We start from the raw sequence: 18,159 nt of genomic DNA, 5'->3' as shown, positions 1-18,159 counted from the left end.
AAAAAAAAAAAACTAAGCTATTTTGGAAACTTATTGTAGAAGTTAAAGCTTATCTTCTCAATGTATTGCCTTAGATAAAGGGCAGAGGCCAATATTCTAAATGACATTTCATATGAAGTAACACATCATTTCTGATACCTGTGGTTTGGCTTAGAACTTTTGTCCCCTGAAATGACCTCCCAGTAAAGACTTCTGAAAACTAGAAATCTCTGATCTGTGTGAGATTCAGTTATAGAAATATATTTTAAGAAGCACACTAACACCAGTGTCTTAAAACACTGCATTATGATTAGAGTGGAGATAAAACACTTTTAAAAAATTAACAGCTTTGACAAAAATGATTTTCAACTGCCTTTACTTTTCCATGGTTTATAAAAGTTATTTGAAGGAATCGAGGTTGAATAGAGCCTCCCATTACCTGTGCGGAACGAACAACTGGAACAGTATCTTTACAGTCTACTTTGCTTTCATCCAGCAAAGAGGTGGTAGCCTTTCTTGTCTTGTGTTTGTTTGTTTTGACGTTTTTTGAGACAGGGTTTCTCTGTGTAGCCCTGGCTGTCCTGAAACTCACTCTGTAGATCAGCATCGAACTCACACATAGCCACCTGTCTCTGCCTCCCTAGTGTTGGGATTAATAGTGTCACTCCCTGTGGGCCAAGCATTCAAACAGATGAGTCTCTGGGGCCCGTTCCTATTTAAACCAGCATACTCCCCTGTGGGCTTGTCACCTTGTCTCTGCTTAAAATTGTGTATTATGAAAGAGAAATGTGTATTGTTTAAAACTACTTCTACATTTTGTGGTAGACACATATAAAGTGTAGTAAGTAGTGAGCAAGCTTGACATTGAGTTAATAATAATCACCTTGAAGGCTGAAGGTACTTCTTTGTTTAAAATTTAAGGACAAAAGATAGAAAAGGGAGTGATAAATGTTCAAATATAGAAAGGGGAAAGGGAAAAGGAAAAAAATAGCTCTTTTCAAACCTAGATGATAAGCAGCTACAAGGATAATATCCTTTAAATCCCCACACAGTGATCCATTGCCCAGGGATTTTAACAATGCCAACCCTCCAGAAGAATGCTATATACAGAGATTACATAAATTAGTCACAGAAGGGAAACTGTAGAGTAAGGACAAAAAAATAGTCCCAAACCAGACTAGACAATCAGGAAAAAAATAAGAACAGAAACAAAAATAGTTCCTGTCTCAGAATATACACAAAAAGATGTGAACAACTTAGAATATTAGTTTCTTTCCAGTACAAGATCTACACCGACATGGGGAGCTCACTGAAGAAGGAACAAATACTTCTTGGCCAGTGAAAAGGGTTGACCCACAGCTAAAACCAATAATAGCAAGAAAAAGGATCAACAAATATTAGAGAAAACTGTTAAAGAAGAAAGTAATGGCTTGAGAGGCTCATTGGGAGACAGAAAACTTTAGTGGTGGATCAGTCTCTAGGAAAAGCCCTTCCAGGGAAAGGCGTTGAAGTCCCATGGCTTCTGGAACCATCTCCAACAGAAATAAGGATGAACATTTGGGATGCTGATAAATCTCAGATAATAACATGAGTCCTGGGATGAGTTACTTGTGATTAGATCAGCCCCAGCTGCTCAACTGAAGTAATAGGGTAACACATTGAAGCAGCCCCAAGTGAGATATCTATAACACATCTCTAAATACAAAACTTAAAAAAGTTTCAAAATAGGATAATGATGAGGGAAGAGTTTCATAACCAGAGGACCAGGAACACTGCTGCAAGGTAGTGTCTTTAGGACATGACAGGGACCTTACACTTAGTTGACTAACCTAAGACCTTTCGATTGAGCAAAACTTAACACAAGTTCAAACGAGGCAGCACAACATCATAGATGAATGAAGACCTCACAAGGCCCTACCAATAGCTGAAGAGCAGTAGGACAATCAGTGACTGCTGATGTAGAAATGTCTGTTTTCATTTATTTTTGGAAAGATCAGCTCCTGTTAGGTTCCCCATGCCTACATGTCAGTCTTATATCCATGTTTATAGGCAAAACTAACTTGTCTCAATTGGTATATAATCACAATAATGGTTACTGAAGAAAACATGACTTTGTGAGGAGGCTATGGGGACACAAGAGGTATTGGAGAAGGGACAGAGGAATACAGATGGTCAGAGGACATTGGAATCATGTATGAAATTCTAAATTAAAGAATTATCAGGAAATGGGGTCCTGGAAAAATAATACGAAGGGCTGAAGGTAATTTTAGATGTAGGGATGAAATTCTAGGATTTTTTTTTAGTCAACTAAGTTGTCCTGTAAGCCCATCTAGCCTCACCATTCCAGTCATGTTTGGGAAACAGTTAATACTGTACACCGTATACCAAGTTCCAATGACAGCGCCCAGGATCTGGTGGTTTGATGAGTTAGAGAATAGAAGCCCTCTACATTCATTATGGCATTACACCCAAAATTTACTTTACAAAATCTTAAATATACACTGACTTTTCTGGGAAATATAGAATTCTTTAAAGTTGTATAAAGTTAGTAATCAAGTAGAAATTAGTGTGATAAAATAATGTATACATAAATTGAGATTAAATTAGAAAAACATAGGAATGCAAAGAGAATTCAAAGTTGTATGCCATGACCTTAAATGCTTAGTGAAGGAATATTTTGAGGTAAATCCTTTTGCTTCTGAATTTTGATTTAAAATGAAGCATGCAAATAATAATTTTCCCTTCTCACTTTTTTATTCATAGATATCAATTATACACATTCTATTATGACATTTTCATATATGCATGCATAATATATTTTTATTATGTTTAAAGTTTATGTACCATGGATTAGACTGTCTTGTTCTCCCACTCCCACTGATGCCCTCTTAGTCTCAGATGGTCCTCATTCTTTACTAAGTTTTGTTGTTTGTTTTTGGTAGTGCTTCCCATCAGCACTGGTCAGAGAAATTCCATTTTACAATGGTGCAAGACTCCTGCCTGTTCATGGTGATAAGAATAAAGGACTGTTGAGTACTTAGCTGTTAGTGAGACTTCTATGTCACTCTTTCCCAGCCTCAGGGCACATGGAGGAAGAGAGGTAGAAAGAGAGAAGAAAGTCACTTGAGGCCACCCCCTCTTTCTAAGGATTTTCAAGCAGATAACGGTAGAGGAGAGAGACTCAACTAGGTCCCACATTTCTGAGTATCTGTAGGCAGTTGATGGTTGCTAGGGAAGGAAGAGTTTTTTTTTTTTTCATGGTGCAACCAATTGTAGGAATCCAATGTTCTTGTAAATAATTCCTCTTGCCAGGACCCAATAAGAAACCATAATAGAATTAAATGGGTCTTCCTAGCATACTTTGCTTTAGTTGATTGTCCCCATCTGCCCATGCCCAGAAAACCTCTAGTTTTCTTTCTGAGTCTGAGTTATCTTACTTAACAAAATAATTTACAAGTCCATCCACTTTTCCTATAACTTTCATAATTTTATTTTTATACCCCTAAATACAATTCTATTAGGTATATGTGACATATTTTCATTGTTCATTAATTTGTTCACAGACATCTAGGCTCATATTGTGTATAGATATTGTATATAGAGCATCAATAAATTCAGATGTCCAAACATCTCTTCCTGTTTGGTTCATTGGCCTATTTATTGATTGGAAGTTTTGTTGTTTAAGTGTTTAGTTTTTGTAGTTCTTTAAATATTCTAGCTATCTTCTGTCTGAAGTATAGGTGACAACTTCTATATCCTGCAAGGTTTCTGTTCACATGAAACAGAAACTTTTACAAGATTATCTACTTTCTTGAGATTTTAATATGATTACATAATTTTCCCTTTCATCCCTCCAAACCCTCCCATACGTGGCACCACTCTCTTAAATTCTTGGACTCTTTTTTTCATTAATTGTTGTTATGTACTATATATATATATACATATATATATATATATATGTATGTATATATATATTCTCAATCTGTTTAATGCTACTTGTATTTTTGTTTTCAGAGCTGACCATTTGGTATTGAATAAGCAATTGGTGAACACTTCCCTAGGAAAGACTATTCCTCCCTAGTATTCCTTAATTGCCAATAGTTCTTTGTCTAGGGTTGAGGCACAACAATGACTGATATGGCATGATAACCTCAAGGATCAGTACTCAATGATAACCAATCGCTTTCTTATTGAACTTAAGACCTGCTCAACAAGATGGAAATTATGTCTGGTGCCAGAAACCTAGCTCAGGGCTGGTAAAGTCATATACCTTGAAGGAGAATCTACAACTGCCACGGTGGCCTCTGATTCAGTTCTTGCCTCCAGGTTGCTGGCTTGATTCCTGCCCTAACATCTTTAGATGATAGACTGTGGTATGGAAGTGAAATAAACTCCCTTCTCCCCAACTTGCTATTGCTTGTGGTATTTTTTCACAGTAATAGAAGCCATAACTAAGATAGCTGTTGAACTAGTTTAGTCCAAGTTTGTAACCTGTATCCTGAAATCCATAAGTAGAGCTGGAAAGGGAGAGATAAACACATGACAATAAATTTAACAAAATATGTGAAAATCATGTACAGTAAAAACTCGAAAAGTTTGTTGTGAGAAACTGAAGGTTAAAGAAATAAGAGATGTATGCCATGAGTATGGAGTGGAGGACGTAACATACTCAAGGGTCATTTGTTTAAAATGTAATCTGCATGTTAATTAAAATCCTAATAGCCTTTTTCTTTCAGTAGAAATGAGGAAACTGATTATAAATTTATGTGATAATACTCAGAGGAACACCAGCTGCCATGCTGTGAAGACACCTAATAGAACACTGGGGAGAGACTCACTTGGAGTGTAACTAATTTGGCCATATCAATTTTCTACCCACGTAAGTGAGCTACTTCCAGTTTCCGCCAAAAGTTCACATGGGTGCAGACAGTATTTGATTGCAATCTCATGAGAGATAAGGAAACAGGACTGCCCAACTGAGCCATGCCTGAATTTACAGTACAAGGAGAGCAAGAGAAATAATAAATGGTCATTGCTCTTTTAAGGAAAAGTTTTGGATTGAGAAGTAGGAGGAAGAAGAGGAGTATGATAAAAACTAAATACTGAAGTTACAGAAGCATGTCCCATGAATATTTTACTTATACCAATTAACTATGGAACATACAAATGAAGAAATAGACACAAACAGATAATAGAAAAATGGGCAGCTAGCTAGCTAGCTAGACAATAGATAGGCAAAAAAATATAATCTACAGACCAAAGTAATTCAAATCAATGAAAACAGCAAAATAATATTACATGAGTTAGTACCAGTTTCAACAGACACAGAATTTTTTTTTTAGAACAACTAGCCTTTTGGACTTTGCACTTGAGATCATAAGTAGTTATTGAGTAATCATATAGGAAATTGCTTCTCACCAGTGAGATTGTGTGTGTGTGTGTGTGTGTGTGTGTGTGTGTGTGTGTGTGTGTGTGTGTTTTTCTGGCTAAAACAAGTCAGTTAGACATTTGCCGTGGTTAGGGTTACTATTCCTTTGATGAACACTATGACCAAAGCAACTTGGGGAGGAAACAGTTGATTTGGTTTACACTTTCATATTGCTCTTCATCATTGAAGAAGTCCGGACAGGAACTCATACTCGGCCAGAACCAGGGGGCAGGAGCTGATGCAGAGGCCATGGAGGAGTGCTGCCTGATCATTACAACTTACTCAGACTGCTTTCTTACAGAACCCAATACCACCAGGCCAGGGGTAGCACCACACACAATTGGCTGGACCTTTGCCCATCAATCACTAGTTAAGAAAATGCCATAAGGGCTTGCCAACAGCCTGACCTTATGAAAGCATTTTCTTAAGTGAGGTTCCCTCCTCTCAAATGACTTTAGTTTGTGTAAAGGTGACATAAAACTATCCAGCATAACATTTGTACCCAGATTACAATTTCCAAAATAATGTGAGCCCTCAGAAACTACAGATTAGTAGAATATTCATATATGTCCAAATGACAAGAATTTCGAATAGCCAGATGGGATTGTTTACCTCCTGGTCTCTCTGAAGAGGATCCTCTACATGTATCTCAATTAGTGAAGTATGGTTGGTATTTCAGAAAGTAGCCACACGCAGAAAATGTGTGCTGTTAAAAAAATCAATAAACCACTGGGCATTGTGCTATTTAAACAAACAGTATATTTTATATCAGTGAAGTAAAATATTAGTTAAATAATCTTAATTGAAATTCCCATAAGACTTAGAAAGGCCACACAAAAATCTTGCTTACTAAGCCAATGTCCCATCTGTATAAGAGAACTCTTTTTACGTTGCAGTAATAAAGCCAAAGAAGTTTCTAACATCTTTTCCTCTTAGAGCTAGTCATAAAGAAATTATCTTACTTGATAATAGATCAGAAGATCTTTATTCCAGAATCCACCCTGTTTCATGTCCTGGAAGAAGGACTGTTGTTCAGAGAGACTGACAAGAATCTGGATAGGCAAGTGTGTGTATGTGTGTGGTGTGCATAAATGTATATTACTAATATACAATATAATATGAGCAATATTGCCTTAAAGGTCCATGTACTAAAATCTTGGTAAGAGTTGTTGTGGATCTTGAGGGGGTGGCACATTATTAGAAGGCCTTTCAACATTGGTGATGTATCCTCAAAATGGTTTAGGGAGCCCTGGTTATTCAGTCTCTTCACTTTAAACTATGGTGTGAATAGGGTTGTCTTCCATGAATCCCTTGTCAGTGCTTCTGTCTGGAGCCCAGATAAAAAGGTCAAAGCAATGGGGCTACCCAATACTGAAATAAAATATTTGGAACCATGAGGTATATAGCTTCCTCTTAAGATGACATCTCAAGTATTTCATTCTCAAAATATGAAGCTGGCTTATGCAGGAGATTTCTTTCCTCAGTCTATAATTAAAATTAGATCCTTCTCTTGTGGGCCAGCCATCATAATTCCACAGAGCTATCCATGCTTCTGTGAACCTAAGCATAGAAATCTAGAGTTCACCCTGAGTCCTTGGGTCATTTTGAGACTCTCCTGTGTGATATGACATAATGAAGTAAGTTGTTAACCTCTCTATAGTACATGACCATTTTGAATGAAGAGGAAAGAGATGAACTTATTCCCATGTTTCTATTTATTATAGTAATGAAGTTAATTTTGAGGCCCACCACTGGACAAAGCTAGGCTGATTAGCCATCAATATCCTGAATTCCAGTCAATCTCCATGGTAATATCATGCAGAGGTTTGAGATTTTGTCCAAGTTCATACTTTCTATACTTTAGATGATGGTAGGTTAATGAACTATCCATATGGCCAGGTAATTGGGCATAGTTTATAATCAGGAGAAAAACAGTTTTGAAGAGAGAGGTAAAGGAAAAACAGAGTGACTTACTAATGCAAGTTTGGATCTAAACCTATGAAATAAATGGTAATTGCAGGAACTTCCACATCAATGAATGTACAATATAAATATGCTACAAGCAAATCCCCCAAACTGTCATAGACTAATGGATATATTGCCACCACAGGCTCCCTTTATAGACTTATAAGACAGAAGGCAAGGACAGAGCTGGCCTTTTGAGCACCATTCTGTATGCCTGGGTATGCATATAAGTGTGTTAGTGTGAATGTGCATGTGTGAGTATGGATGTAAAGGTAAGAGGAGGGTGAAAATGTTTTACTAGGCTGGCTGATCAGCAAGCCCCAGGACTCATCTTGTCTATGTCTCCTGAGTGCTAGGATTACAGGCCATGCCTCCACATACAGCTTTTATATGTGGGCTCTAGGGATCAAAATCACGTCCTTATGTTTGTACAACAAATACTTTATTGACTATACAATCACCCCCCTCCAGCATCTTTTTTTTCAGTGCATAGAGGCTTTGAAAAAGGTTTCCATCTGTGAATGTGAAAAAACAAACAAACGAACAAACAAACAATAACTCAGTTGTGAAAGTCCAATTTGATCATTGACTCACATTTGAAGTGAAGTTGCTGAATGATTGATGTCCAGGAAACAGTGCTGGAGGAATTACAGAAAACCTTGGTCAAAAGCACCAAAACCTGTTTTCTGACTGTCATTGGCTCATATGTTCCTCAATGTGAATGAGCAGGATCTAATAAAAATAGTGGGGAAAAAATGTGTAAGACATGGAACCTTGTATGTCAGAACTCAGATTCAACCAGGGAAGCTCAGTATATCATAAAATAAATATAGTAAAATGGGTAAATATCATGCTTAGTCAGTGGGCTTTTCAAATGCTATAGGACATCTCGCAGTTACTTGAAATATCTGTTAAAAGAATTGGGTCTTGATTTACCAGGAAATAGGCAAATTGTTTCAACCCTATCTTAGGAATTTAAATGTTAATTCACCAAAAATGGTACCAATTTCATGCCCAAAGTAAGAATATCCATAGAGACAGTCAAAATAATTCTAAGTGGGCATGTTTAGAAAGTTGCTTCAGTGGCCACAAGGCCTATAAAGTTGTCAAAATTTGTAAAAGATGAGCTCCTTATTTATTTATTTGTTTGTTTGTTTGTTTGCTTATTTGTTTGTTTGTTCATTTTGGAGACAGGGTCTCACTATGTAGTTCTGGCTATCCTCAAACTCTCTTTCTAGACCAGGCTAGTCTGGAACTCACAGAGATTCACCAGCCTCTGCCTCGTGATTGCTGGGATTAAAGACATGTACCACCACTGCCTGGCTTTGATTTCCTTCTTGAGCTAACATAACTAAGTGGAATTTTTTTTCAACTAAAGAAGAAGTAGGTTGGAGATTTAATCATCTGATCACACTCTGGCATTCAACAAGACTACTGAGAGTATCAGAGATATTTCCACATAGAGAAAGAATAACTAGAGAGATCCAGCTTTGATTCATGCTGGCAGGCTGGTATGCAAACTCATAAAATGAATACTTTACAAGGAATTGGAAATGATGGCACAGAGGAAACCAGAAATAACATGTCCAACTGAACCCAGGCATTTCTATGATGTGGTGGTATCAAGTCAAGGATAAATGGACCTTTAGATGAATAAATTTGACATGGTTCTTATGGGTTAATTGCACCCTGACTTTGAAAATAGCTGTAGTATTTCAAACTCTTACTACCAACTTTGTGATATACTAGGAAAGTTTCAGCATTTTGAGATGAATTAGACTAATGTGTTATATATATATATATATATATATATATATACATATATATACACACACATATATATACATAATACACATAGATAGATAGATAGATAGATAGATAGATAGATAGATAGATAGAGACAGAGATAGATAGATAGATAGATAGATAGATAGATAGATAGATAGATAGATAGATAGATAGATAGATACAGACAGATAGACAGACAGACAGAGACAGAGAGAGTCAGAGAAAGACAGAGAGGTGGGGAGTCTAGTCTACTGCTTATAATTACCCAGGCTAGTTTCTTTGTACTATGGATTTAAAAATATTTCTAGTATGTGTGTTTATATGTGTGTGTTTGTATGTGTTTGTGTATTCAGGTATGCATACACACAGAGATCAGGGGACAACTTGCAGGAGTCAGTTCTGTCCTTCTATAATATGGAATCAGATAGAACTCAGATTGTCAAAGGTTCTGGACAGCAAATATTTTTATTAGCTCAGCCATCTCCAGGACCCTACTGTGGCTTTTTAAGTCAGACTTGTTATGCGTAAATACCTCCAGCCTTTATTTTACAAGTGAACAGTAAAATGAAAACTATTCAGTTGGTTGTAAGAGATTTCACAGGCACGTATGTTAACTTTCTACCTCACCGATTAAAACATAAAATCAAATGCTTATTTTTGTTGCTCAATCTTTTTTTTGGTTTTTAATTTTTTTTTAATTTCATTTATATTTTTATTTTTGGAGATTATATCATTTCTCCACCCCCTTTCCTTCCTCCAGAAACTTTCATATAACTATTTTTGCTCTCCTTCAGATTCATGGCTTCTGTTTTTCATTGTTGTTACATATGTACATGTATATGTGTATATATGTATTGTAACTTGTCTAATGTTGTGACATGTCTGCACAATGTTACTTGTATCTATCTGTTTTCAGGGATTCCCATTTAGTACTGGACTCTAACAATTACTGTAGCATTTTAACTGCATACAAGCACTATTTTAGGGCACTGGGAACATATAGGCAGTAGAAAGCAAAAATCCCTACTGTAATTGACATCATATCCTAGTAAGTAGGAGAGATAGTCAGTGCACTCACAGCTATGTAAAATATGAGCCACACTCGCTAGTGTTATTTACATTACTAGTTGGTAGATAAAATTTCGAAAAATACTGGTCTTAAAATGCCTCCTTGGAAAGTAGTGAGCAAGGATATTGAAAAGGGAAAGATTTGCTTTTCATCTTAAACATAAGACTCAGACTCTGATTATTTCATCTAGATGCTCCTGATAGTAGTTCCAACATGGGAACTTAATCTGGGCACATGTGTGGAAATAAAAGAGATTTTTCTTCCCAGTAAAATATGATGTCTGAGATGGCAGTATGGCTAGCTAGCAATTAGCAACTAGGAAAACTGAAAGACAGAAGTCTGTGTCCTCTACTTCCCACTCTGATAATGCCACTTGCAGTGAGAAAATAAAAGTTAAACTTAACATATAAAACCACCATTTGGATGGCATTCAACATGAATATGAAAGCCATTGTGCAAGTCTTATGCTGTAGATATCCCCATCAACATATCTGACAAAACATTACTGCAGCATTTCAGGACTAGGTGACCTTTAAGACTGACTAGACATAAAGGGCACATTTTACATTAAAATGCCCGTATGGATGGGTCCTGTGCAGTTAAGATTTACAGAGTTCTATGATTTTAGTGCACTTATAAGACAGTATAAGACATAGGCACATTTATTTCATTTACAAGTCTTCTAATCTCCTAACAATCAAAACCTTATCAGATCTCTAATCTCTATTTTGAAGATAACGTTTAGCAGTGCCCATGATACATGGCTTGATAGAGTGAAACCAAGAGGTGTTCTAACTCCCTGGAAATCTCAGCCACCTGTCAAGTTCTATCCTTGACAATCACAGTACTTGTCTACAAAGAGCCACCAACATGGGGAGAATCTGTAATAACTGTCTTAAGCTCAGAACCTGCCTGTCATACCATAATGCATTTCAAGTATTATGTGCGTCTGGAGAGAGTACATCATACTGAGGATTTCAGCAAATTGCCAGAAATCAAAATGATTAATATTTTTGACAATCAGCTTAGATAGTGAAAAGTTTAGGGCAATTTTATAACCGGCCATCCTGAAGTTTTATTGTGATGGTTTCTTGGCATGGATGGTGTATTCCCAGTTTTCGTACGTTAATGAGCATTGGTTGTCTAAATTACTTTTAAGCCCATAGAAAAGAGTGTATGGCTTGCCAGTCCAGATATATATATATATATATATATATATATATATATATATATATATATATATATGAATACAGGAGTATTAGAGAAACTTGCGATTTTGTTTTGGGATTCAGGTGTTATAAACTTGTGGGGGTCAATTCAGTTCTAATAAATGCCATAATTGAAATGTTTAAAACAGAGCTTGGGGATACAGTGGCAGAAGGATTAATGTACTGAGTAACTTCTTGCATTGAAGGTGTTCTCAGTAAGAAAATTGACTGTTGAACACAGACACTGAGAAGAATCTGATTTACAAAATAAAAGAAAGGGTTATGATAAACATAATTAACTTTTCCCAGATAGTAATCATAAAACAGGTCCAGTGAGGGTTTTAAATGGGACAACATTGGCTGGAGATGTAAAATTTGACTAGACTTCAATAAAGAGAGGACTGAAAACTGAGTTTCAGGGTAATTAAATAGTGACTCTGACAGCTGTCCTGTGTTTTCAGTGGGTATGTTTCAGTTGTGTAACTGTTGAGGGAGAAAATTTTGCTTTAGAGGAGACCAGAAATAGTGTGTGATAACGCATGCCTATAATCCTGGGACCTGGGGACTGGAGGCAGGAGAATTAGAAGTTCAAATAACCTTTGGCTATCTATTTGAGGGTATCTTGGCATGCATGAAACCCTGTCACAAAAGAACAGAAAAAGAAAAAGAAAAAACTCAGTGGTATAAAGTAAGTGAATAGAAAAATTAGAAAATATAGTCAATGGCATATAATGATAAAAACATTATGTGGCATGAAATATATGTGATGCTAAAATAATACCCAACAATTAAACTCTGGTTGAAAAAGTAAAGCACAGTTTTATCATAGAGGGATCTCTATTCAGTGATCAATACTAGATTTCTACAGTGAGATGGCTATATATTTAACCATGGTGGCATTCAATGTAAACTGCAAAACATCACCTTGTATTTGCTTCTATTAAAAATTTTACTAATTTAAATTACATTTCTGTCTTTAAAGTTCATCTTACAAGAATTGTAGTAGATGCAAAAATATCATACAGAAAAAAATAAACGCCCAGTGTTCTTATTACATTGAGTGTGTGTGTGTGTATGTGTGTGTGTGTGTGTGTGTGTGTGTGTGTGAGAGAGAGAGAGAGAGAGAGAGAGAGAGAGAGAGAGAGAGGGAGAAGAGGGTGTGTGTGTGTGTGTGTGTGTGTGTGTGTGTGTGTGTGTGTGTGTATGTGTTTCTGTGAGTGAGGGTGCAAATGTGCTAGTGTGCCTGTGGAGGCCAGAGGACCATCTTGGGAATTGTTCCTTTCTCTCTCCATTGTTTCAGGCAGCACCTCTGTGTTGTTCTCCACTGTGCACAGGAGACTAGATGAGCTTCAGGCTTCCAGCAATCCACATGTCTCTGCGTCCCAGCTTGCCATAGGATCATTAGCATGATGGATGTATGCTGCCATGCCTGGCATTATGTGGGTTCTGGGGGTTTGAACTCATGCCCTCATGCTCACACAGCAAGCTCTTTGCCTTCTCAGCCATCACACCGCCCCGGAGTTTTCAGCGTTTGGTACTCATGCTGTCACTTCGTGCCCTCCTGGCACAGGACTGGGTGAGTCGGTCACTTCTTCAAGTGTAATTCAGCGAAGATCTCAGGCTGCAACTTTTGAGAGGTGATTTTAAAAAATACTCTGCTTCCCATCTTTCCTGCCCTTTGTTGTTTGCTCTGTCACTCCGTGCCACTAATGGGAGCCACCTGCTATGTCGTGAATTGCCCTGTGAGCGAAGAATCTCACACAGCGAAAAAAACACAGCAAATTTCCCTGTACACAACTGCTAAAGACTGAGAACCTCAGCTAAAGACTCCATGAAGAACTGAATCCTGCCAACACTCACGGGACTTACTTGGAAGAAAACCTTACCCCGCTAGCTTTCGTCCAGATTCCTGTTGCAAAGAATCTGAGTTAACCAATGTTGTTTTAAGATGAAATATGTTGGGAGAATCTGTTACACAGCAGTAGCTAGCAGAAGCCAAGTGATACCACAGGGAACTAGTCCGGAAAATGTAGAAATTAGAACATCCTACAAAGCAATTGCCTTGTACTCTTCATCAAAGCAGAGGATCAAAACCAAAGGACTGCCAAGCCTTGGGAGAAATACAAGAAACAACATAGAGATTTGGTTGCATAGAATAAAGACAAAAGACATCAAAAAATTAGAGATGGATTGGCTATTGAAGTATAGTAAATAATTATTAATATTACTTATGATATTTTAATTTTGACCTCATGAGAAAATATTTCATCTCAAGTATATGTAAATATTTTAAACTGATATACTATATTTTCTATAAAGTACTTTGCACTCCACTATTGTAAAAAACGAGAGGATGTATTTCTGTTAACTTGACTCTATTCCTTACAAGTTGTCAGCATTGGATAAATCTTAATACTCTTTGTTCTTACAATATTCACAAATGATGCATCATTATTCTGTAGGAGATGGCTTGTTTTTGGCTAAGTGGATTATTAGGAATAATTTATATTGGGAAGAATAAGTAACATGAAAAACATGTACTTGACTAGGATGAGTTATTAAGGCTTACTATCATTACATGAAAATGAAAGTTAAATATTCAGGTGGACCATGACAAATGCCTTCTAAGAAGTTCCTGTGTAGATTCAGTGGTTTCATGGCCCCATAATAGCTTCACCTAGCAAATAGAGCTAACCCTACCTGTAGAAGATGGGTCATTGAATCATTTTAGGTTGCAACTTTCATTCCAGGGATATAAGAATGAGCGTTTTGAAAGTTTATGAGAATAAGTCCAGTTTATGAACCTTCTGGCTAATAAATAATATGCTGAAGAATTTGGTTAAAAGGTTGCTTTTGTTGCCACAAACCACTTGATTACCCCATAGTAGGGGAGAAGGTACATGATTCTTGTCCTTTCTTTTCTTTTTTATTCTGTACTTTATTCCTGTTGTTTTGGGATGGAGATTAGTGGTTGCTATCTGGTGTCTGTCTCTATTGCGCCCCACCTTGTTTATTGAGATAGAATATCTCACTAAATGCTGAGCTCATCAGCTGTCAGCACTGGTTGACCAGTGAGTTCTGGGTATTGGTCTCTCTCCTCACAGTATTAGAGATATGTATCATCATGCTCAGCTTTTATATGGTTGCTAAGGTCTTTTCATTCAAATACATTGAACACTATCATTCCTCTGGTTTCCCTAGCAGTTAAATAAGAAAAATTGAAACAATAAAACAAGAAACACGAGACCCAGCAGCAGCTGGCAGAGACATTCAGGCCCAGCGGCGGCCCACAGAAGTAGACGGGCCCAGCAGCGGCCCGCTGAGGTAAACGGGCCCGGCGGCAGCGGCCGACAGGGACATTCAGGCCCAGCAGCAGCCGGCAGAGACATTCAGGCCCAGCGGCGGCCCACAGAGGTAGACAGGCCCGGCGGCAGAGACAAGCAGACGCAGGTAGGCCTGCGGCGGCGGCCCGCGGAGGTAGACGGGCCCAGCAGCAGCCCGTTGAGGTAGACGGGCCCAGCGGCGGCAGCCGACAGGGATATTCAGACCCGGCGGCAGCTGGCAGAGACACTCAGGCCCAGCGGCGGCCCACAGAGGTAGACGGGCCCAGCAGCGGCCCGCTGAGGTAAACGGGCCCGGCGGCAGCGGCCAACAGGGACATTCAGGCCCGGAGGCAGCCGGCAGAGACATTCAGGCCCAGCGGCGGCCCACAGAGGTAGACAGGCCCGGCGGCAGAGACAAGCAGACGCAGGTAGGCCTGCGGCGGGGGCCGGTGGAGGTAGACGGGCCCAGCGGCGGCAGCCGACAGGGATATTCAGACCCAGCAGCAGCTGGCAGAGACATTCAGGCCCAGCGGCGGCCCACAGAAGTAGACGGGCCCAGCGGCAGCCCGCTGAGGTAAACGGGCCCAGCAGCAGCCCGCTGAGGTAGACGGGCCCAGCGGCGGCAGCCGACAGAGATATTCAGGCCCGGCAGAGACATTCAGGCCCAGCGGCGGTCCACATAGGTAGACAGGCCCGGCGGCGAAGACAAGCAGACTCAGGTAGGCCTGTGGCGGCGGCCTGTGGAGGAAGACGGGCCCAGCGGCAGCCCGCTGAGGTAGACGTGCAGCGGCCGACAGGGACATTTAGGCCCGGTGGCGGCCCCCAGAGGCAGACACACCCAGCGGCAGCTGACAGGGACATACAGGCCCAGCGGCGGACCGCAGAGGTAAACAGGCCCAGGGACGGAGACAAGCAGACACAGCTTGGAACAGGGACGCCCCTAACCCCAACATCTGGGGAAGAAGCTATCTCCGTGGGTCAGAACCAGAACGAATCTGAACACTCCGTCTGAGGACAACCCAGGGCCCAGCTGCTGATCCTGTGAAACCCAACAACTTGGAGGTGTTGGTGAGACTACCCTGCTCAGCTGAAACCCATCTGGGAGAGGATTCAGATGCCTACAGTTTAAAGTCTGAAGAAACAAGATCAGCTGAGGAGTTGACAAATGAACAAAAAGTGACCTGAGAACACAGAAGAAGGCGCTACCCAGACACCAAACCAGATCACCAGAATCATAAGTATATAATTCACCGATCGAAATCAGCTGCCCCTGAAGAAATAGCCCAAAAGCACCAATTTAACCAAGAACCCCTACTAAACCAAGACTAAAAATTAGAACAAGAGAAGCACTCTCAGACACAGACACCACCTGCACCTCACAGAGGAAGAGATGAGTAGGCGCCAGTGCAAAAATACAGGCAACAACATAAAGACCTATATGGCAACATCAGAACCTAGTGATTCTACACCTGCAAGACCTAAACATACCATGACAGAAGAAACAGAAGAAATCAACCCTAAAAATGACATTAAGAAGATGATAGAGGCCCTTAAAGAAGAAATAAAACATTCCCTCAATGAGGAAATAAAAACTTTCCTTAAAGAGGAATTGAAAAACTACCTTAAAGAGGAAATAAAAACTTTCCTTAAAGAGGAAATAAAAAACTCCCTTAAAGAGGAAATAAAAACTTCCCTTAAAGAGGAAATGAAAAACTCCATTAAAGAGGAAATAAAAAACTCCCTTAAAGAAATGGAAGAAAAAACGAACAAAAAATGGGAAGAAATCAAAGAAAGCCAAGAAAAAGCAATTAAACAGATGAAAGAAACATTCCAAGATCTGAAAAATGAATTTGAGACAATAAAGAAAACACATGCTGAGGGAATGCTGGAAATAGAAATCCTGACAAAACGAACAGGAACTACAGAAACAAGCATAACCAACCGATTGCAAGAGATGGAACAGAGAATCTCTGACACTGAAGACACGATAGAGAAAATAGATTCGTCAGTCAAAGAAAACAATAAAGACAAAAAAGTCCTAACACAAAACGTCCAGGAAATTTGGGACACCATGAAAAGACCAAACCTAAGAATAATAGGGATAGAAGAAGGAGAAGAATACCAACTCAAAGGCACAGAAAATATATTCAACAAAATCATAGAAGAAAACTTTCCTAACCTAAAGAAAGAAATACCTATGAAGATACAAGAAGCTTACAGAACACCGAATAGGCTGGATCCAAAAAAAAAGTCCCCTCGCCACATAATAATCAAAACACTAAACACACAGAATAAAGAAAAAATATTAAGAGCTGCAAAGGAAAAGGACCAAGTAACATATAAAGGCAAACCCATCAGAATAACACCAGACTACTCAATAGAGACTATGAAAGATAGAAGATCATGGACAAACCTCATGCAGACACTAAGAGACCATGGATGCCAACCCAGACTATTATACCCAGCAAAACTCTTAATCACCATAGGCGGAGTAAACAAAATATTCCAGGATAAAACCAGATTTAATCAATACCTGTCCACAAACCCAGCCCTACAGAAAGCACTAGAAGGGAAAATTCAACCCAAAGAAGCTAAACACATCCATGAAAAATCAAGCAATAGATAATCCTACACCAACATACACCACAGAAGGACAACACAACACAACCAAAAAAATAACAGGAATTAACAATCACTGGTCATTAATATCCATCAATATCAATGGTCTCAACTCACCTATAAAAAGACACAGACTAACAGAATGGATTAGAAAACAGGACCCATCCATATGCTGCATACAAGAAACACACCTTAACTCCAAAGACAGACACTACCTCCGAGTAAAGGGCTGGGAAAAGGTTTTCCAAGCAAATGGACCTAAGAAACAAGCTGGTGTAGCTATCCTAATATCTAATAAAATAGACTTCAAACTAAAATCAATCAAAAGAGACCAGGATGGACATTACATATTCATCACAGGAAAAATCCACCAAGATGAAGTCTCGATTCTAAACATTTATGCTCCAAATACAAAAGCACCCACATTCATAAAAGAAACACTACTAAAGTTTAAAACGCACATCAAACCCCACACATTAGTAATGGGAGATTTTAACACACCACTCTCACCAAAAGATAGATCTACCAGACTGAAACTTAACAAAGAAATAAAGGACCTAACAGATGTTATGACTCAAATGGACCTAATAGATATATACAGAATATTCCATCCTAACACAAAAGAATATACCTTCTTCTCAGCACCCCATGGAACCTTCTCAAAAATTGACCACATGCTTGGACACAAAACAAATCTCAACAGATACAAAAAAATTGGAATAACCTCCTGTATTTTATCAGACCACCAAGCCTTAAAGTTAGAACTCAATAACAACAAAA

The 18,159-nt window shown here is 38.8% G+C and overlaps 1 long non-coding RNA gene across 13 annotated transcripts in view; it reads left to right on the top strand.

Annotated features, from left to right (window-relative positions):
- LOC121822438 (uncharacterized) overlaps positions 1 to 18,159 on the top strand; it is a 219,106-nt gene that overhangs the window by 16,965 nt on the left and 183,982 nt on the right. For 11 of the 13 annotated variants that reach the window (XR_013044453.1, XR_013044445.1, XR_013044448.1 and 8 more), the window contains one exon: positions 4,719 to 4,858. This is a non-coding gene — a long non-coding RNA (uncharacterized LOC121822438). Of the gene's footprint in view, positions 1 to 4,715; positions 4,859 to 12,737; positions 13,718 to 18,159 lie in introns of all 13 variants that reach the window. The other 2 variants (XR_013044449.1, XR_013044444.1) reach the window with 2 other exon arrangements.

This window comes from Peromyscus maniculatus, chromosome 14 (assembly GCF_049852395.1).
Source record: "Peromyscus maniculatus bairdii isolate BWxNUB_F1_BW_parent chromosome 14, HU_Pman_BW_mat_3.1, whole genome shotgun sequence".
NCBI lineage: Eukaryota > Metazoa > Chordata > Mammalia > Rodentia > Cricetidae > Peromyscus > Peromyscus maniculatus.
This window is presented reverse-complemented; position numbering and strand designations above follow the sequence as displayed.